This window comes from Bison bison, unplaced genomic scaffold (assembly GCF_000754665.1).
Source record: "Bison bison bison isolate TAMUID 2011002044 unplaced genomic scaffold, Bison_UMD1.0 scf7180017864355, whole genome shotgun sequence".
NCBI classification, from domain to species: domain Eukaryota; kingdom Metazoa; phylum Chordata; class Mammalia; order Artiodactyla; family Bovidae; genus Bison; species Bison bison.
Genome location: NW_011494927.1, coordinates 102,034 through 107,407, shown reverse-complemented (window position 1 = coordinate 107,407; position 5,374 = coordinate 102,034).

The following is a 5,374-nucleotide window of genomic DNA, read 5'->3' as shown; positions in this document are numbered from 1 at the left end:
AGGATGGCATGCATAAACCAGTTTATTGTGTTTATTGAGACCCCATGGACTGTAGCCCGCCAGGCTCCTCTGTCCGTGGGATTTTCTAGGCAAGAATACTGAAGCAGGTTGCCATTTCCATCTCTAGGGGTACTCCCAGACCCAGAGATTGAATCTGCATTGCCTGCATTTTGACAGATTCTTTACTACTGAGCCACAAGGGAAACCCACATATATACCAAGAATATGAATAAATATTTAAGATGTTCCCTGTCCCAGGCTCTAAAGTTCTTTAAGGGTATCAGTTCCACCTTTTGGACAGAAGTCCTTGTGGGAAGCCTTTTTGCTTCTCTGACTTGGGTCTAGAAGGTTACTGCATATCCCACCAGGCTTTTTCCTTCTTTTGTAAACCTGTTCCTATCTGGGAACCATCCCTCTTTGGAGTTTAGAGGAGGCTCATTTCCTAGGTCAGGACATCTAGAATAGGTCATGCCTTTGGTCTCTATACAATCATGCTCCAGGTGCCCTATTTCTGTGGGTAGCAGGGCAGCACGATTTAGCTTGTGACAATTTTTTTGTGTGTGACTGTTTTTTTTTTTTTCCTTCGTAGCCACTAGGATGTCTGAAAGGGTAGCCTGAATGTGAGTCAGGCTTCTGGGGGATATAGCCCTCTTGTTCCCTTAAAATTGAATAAAGCCTGAACTTGATGTGGAGCCCATATAGTGACTGGTTAATCAAGTGTTCACTTTTCAACCTCCCCGAGCAGAGTTGTGGGAGCAGCTACTCTTAAGCAAGGAGGCCACCCCACTAAGGGGCCCTATGGACTGTAACCTGCCTGGCTCCTCTGTCCATGGGGTTCTCCAGGCAAGAGTACTGGAGTGGGTTGCCATGCCCTCCTTCAGGGGATCTTCCTGAACCAGGGATTGAACACACATCTCTTAAATCTCCTACATTGGCAGGTGGGTTCTTCACTACTAGCACCACCTGGGAAGCCTGTTTATCTATATTTTTGGCTCTGCCAGGTCTTAGCTTCAGCATGTGGCATCTAGTCCCCTGACGAGGGGTCAAGCCCACACGTCCTGCATTGAGAGTGTGAAGTATTAGTCATTGGACTAGGGAAAGCCTTGCTGGGCCCATCATTTTTCATCTATTTGAACCTCAGCTTTTGGGGGTAGTGGCCAGGGCCTGCCATTTATGACTATTTGAGTACATTCTCTCTTCTAGTATCCCTCTTGTTGGCATGGTGCAGTGTTGGGTCCTGGTTTGTTCTCCCTCAGAAGGAGCAGAGGTCAGGTACCTTTACCAGAGCTGAGAATCTCTGTGGGCATTAGTGTAGATTCCTGTGCTGACCAGTTGACACTAGAGGGAAACAGTCAGTGGGCAGACTTGAGTGTGGGCCTTTTTCTTTCTCTGACATTTCTTCCTCTATATATTGGTTACTAAACACCAGGTAGTCACTGCATTCCTTTCCAATGTCTCAGGGCTAGTGGCAGTATAAATTCAGATGCCTTCCCTGTGGTGCTCTAGGAATGCTGAAGGATTTTCTATTGGCTCCCGATTTTCTTCGTCTTATTCCAAATGACAGGTTTATTTCCTGCTGCCTGCATTCTATTTAAGATCATACTTTTATAATGGGTCAGCCTCCTCTCCATTGTCTCGGTGGTCCCAGTTGGGTTTGTTATCTGGACCACTTGCTTTCAAGGTCTGAAAATAGTGTGGCTTGCATTCTGTTCTCTTTACCTGCTTCTTCTTGGACTCAAAACAAGCCAACGGCAGCAACAACAAAAACACCATTTGATGTCAGTCCAGGTGGGGTCATGGGTCTGAAAGACTCACTTAATCAGATTTTCATCTCACATGCTAGCAAAGTAATGCTCAAAATTCCCCAAGTGAGGCTTCAACAGTACATGAACCAAGAACTTTCAGATGTTCAAGTTGGATTTAGAAAAGGCAGAGGAACCAGAGATCAAATTGCCAACAGTTGTTGGATCATCAAGAAAGCAAGAGGGTTCCAGAAAAACATCTGCTTTGTTGACTAGGCCAAAGCCTTTGATTGTGCAGATCACAAAAAAACTGGAAAATTCCTAAAAGAGATAGGGATACCAGGTCACCTGACCTGCCTCCTGAGAAATCTGTATACAGGTCAAGAAGTAATGGTTAGAAATGGACATGGAACAATGGACTGGTTCCAAATTGGGAAAGGAGTACATCAAGCCTGTATATTGTTAGCCTGTTTACTTAGCTTATTTGAGAGTTCATCATATGAAATGTGGGGTTGAATGACCAAAAGCTGGAGTCAAGATTGCAGGGAAAAATAGCAATAACCTCAGATATGCATATGCCAGCACCCTTATATCAGAAAGCAAAGAGGAGCTAAAGAACCTCTTGATGAAGGTGAAAGAGGAGAGTGAAAAAATGGGCTTAAAACTCAAGATTCAAAAACAAAGATCATGGTATCCAGTTCTATCACTTCATGGCAAATAGATGGGGAAACAATGGGAAGAGTGAGAGACTATTTTCTTGGGCTCCAAAATCATTGCAGATGGTGACTGCCACCGTGATATCAAAAGGTGCTTGCTTCTTGGAAGAAAAGTTATGACCAACCTAGACAGCATATTAAAAGCAGAGACATTACTTTGCCACAAAGTTCTGTCTAGTCAAAACTATGGTTTTGCCAGTAGTCTTATACAGACGTGAGAATTGGACTACAAAAAAACTGAAACGGATGCTTTTCAACTGTGGTGTTGAAGAAGACTTTTGAGAGTCCCTTGGACTGAAAGGAGATCAAACCAATCAGCCTACAGAAAATCAGTCCTGAATATTCATTGGAAGGACTTATGATGAAACTTAAGCTCCAGTTCTTTGGCCAACTGATGCAAAGAACTGACTCTTTGGAAGAAACCCTGATGCTCAGAAAGATTGAAGGCAGGTGGAGAAGAGGATTGCAGAGGATGAGATGGTTGGATGGCATCACTGACTCAATGGACATGAGTTTGAGCAAGCTCTGGGAATTGATGATGAACAGGGAAGCCTGGCGTGCTGCAGTCCATGGGGCTGCAAAGAATCAGATATGACAAAGTGACTGAATGGAACTGAGGGGCCAACTTTCCCCATCTCCCAACTAGTATAGGTCCAAGAAATATTGCATAGGAAGATGAAGGTGAAATGCTTTTAAATGCTGCAGTTTACTTTTAATGTAATTGTTAAAAATTTTGAATTTTACTTGATCTTCTTGCAGTTTACTTTTTCTTTGTTCCCTTTATAACTTTCTTTCCTGTATTCTTTGAAGTTTAGTTGGTGTTTTTGTCTACCCTTAAATTCTGTCTTCCCTATTTACATATTTTTAAACAGATTTTATTTTTTTAGAGTAGCTTTAGGTTTGCAGCAGAATTGAGGAAAAGATATAGAGATTGTCCATGTACCTCCCTGCCCCATTCCTGCCTTGCCTGCTCCATTTTTTTAATATTTATTTTTATGTATGTATTTATTCAGCTGCACTGGGTCTTATCTGAGGAATGTGGGATCTTTAGCTGTGGCATGACAATTCTTTGCTTAGTTGCAGAATGTGTAATCCAATTCCCTGACTATGGATTGAACCCAGGGCCCCTGTATTGGGAATGTTGAGGCTTAACCACTGGACCATACTGGAAGTCCTCCCGTCCTATTGCTCAGTTCAGTTCAGTCATGTCTGACTCTTTGCAACACCATGAATTGCAGCACACCAGGCCTCCCTGTCCATCACCAACTCCTGGAGCTCTCTCAAACTCATGTCTATCAAGTTGGTGATGCCATCCAGCGATCTCATCCTCTGTCATCCCCTTCTCCTCCTGTCCCCAGTCCCTTCCAGCATTAGGGTCTTTCCAATGAGTCAACTCTTCGCATGAGGTGGCCAAAGTATTAGAGTTTCAGCTTTAGCATCAGTCCTTCCAAAGAACACGCAGGACTGATCTCCTTTAGAATGGACTGGTTGGATCTCCTTGAAGTTCAAGGGATTCTCAAGAGTCATCTCCAACACTACAGTTCAAAAGCATCAGTTCTTCAGCTCTCAGCTTTCTTCACAGTCCAACTCTCACATCCATACATGACAAATGGAAAAACAATAGCCTTGACTAGACAGACCATTGTTGGAAAAGTAATGTCTCTGCTTTTTAATATGCAATCTAGGTTGGTCATAACTTTACTTTCAAGGAGTAAGTGTCTTTTAATTTTGTGGCTGCAGTCACCATCTGCTGTGATTTTGGAGCACCAAAATATAAAATCTGACACAGTTTCCACTGTTTCCCCATCTATCTGCCATGAAGTGATGGGACCGGATGCCGTTATCTTTGTTTTCTGAATGTTGAGCTTTAAGCCAACTTTTTCACTCTCCTCTTTCACTTTCATCAAGAGGCTTTTTAGTTCCTCTTCACTTTCTGCCATAAGAGTGGTGTCATCTGCATATCTGAGGTTATTGACATTTCTCCCGGCAATCTTGATTCCAGCTTGTGCTTCTTCCATCTCAGCGTTTCTCATGATGTACTCTGCATAGAAGTTAAATAAGCAGGGTGACAATATACAGCCTTAACGTATTCCCTTTCCTATTTGGAACCAGTCTGTTGTTCCATGTCCAGTTCTAACTGTTGCTTCCTGACCTGCATATAGATTTCTCAAGAGGAAGGTCAGGTGGTCTGGTATTCCTGTCTCTTTCAGTATTTTCCACAGTTTACTGTGATCCACACAGTCAAAGGCTTTGGCATAGTCAATAAAGCAGAAATAGATGTTTTTCTGGAACTCTCTTGCTTTTTTATAATCCAGAAGATGTTGTGATTTGATCTCTGGTTTCTCTGTCTTTTCTAAAAACAGCTTGAACATATGGAAGTTCATCATTCATGTATTGCTGAAGCCTGGCTTGGAGAATTTTGAGCATTACTTACTAGCGTGTGAGATGAGTGCAATTGTGCAGTAGTTTGAACATTCTGTGGTATTGCCTTTCTTTGGGATTGAAATGAAAACTGACCTTTTCCAGTCCTGTGGCCACTGCTGTTTTCCAAATTTGCTGGCATATTGAGTGCAGCACCTTCACAGCATCATCTTCCAGGATTTGAAATAGCTCAACTGGAATTCCATCACCTCCACTAGCTTTGTAGTCATGGTTTCTAAGGCCCACTTGACTTCACATTTTGGGATGTCTGGCTCTAGGTGAGTGATCACACCATCGTGATTATCTGGGTCATGAAGATCTGTTTTTGTACAGTTATTCTGTGTATTCTTGCCACTTCTTCTTAACATCTTCTGTTTTTGTTAGGTCCATACCATTTCTTTCCTTTATCGAGTCCATCTTTGCATGAAATGTTCCCTTGGTATCTCTAATTTTCTTAAAGAGATCTCTAGTCTTTCCCATTCTATTGCCTTCCCT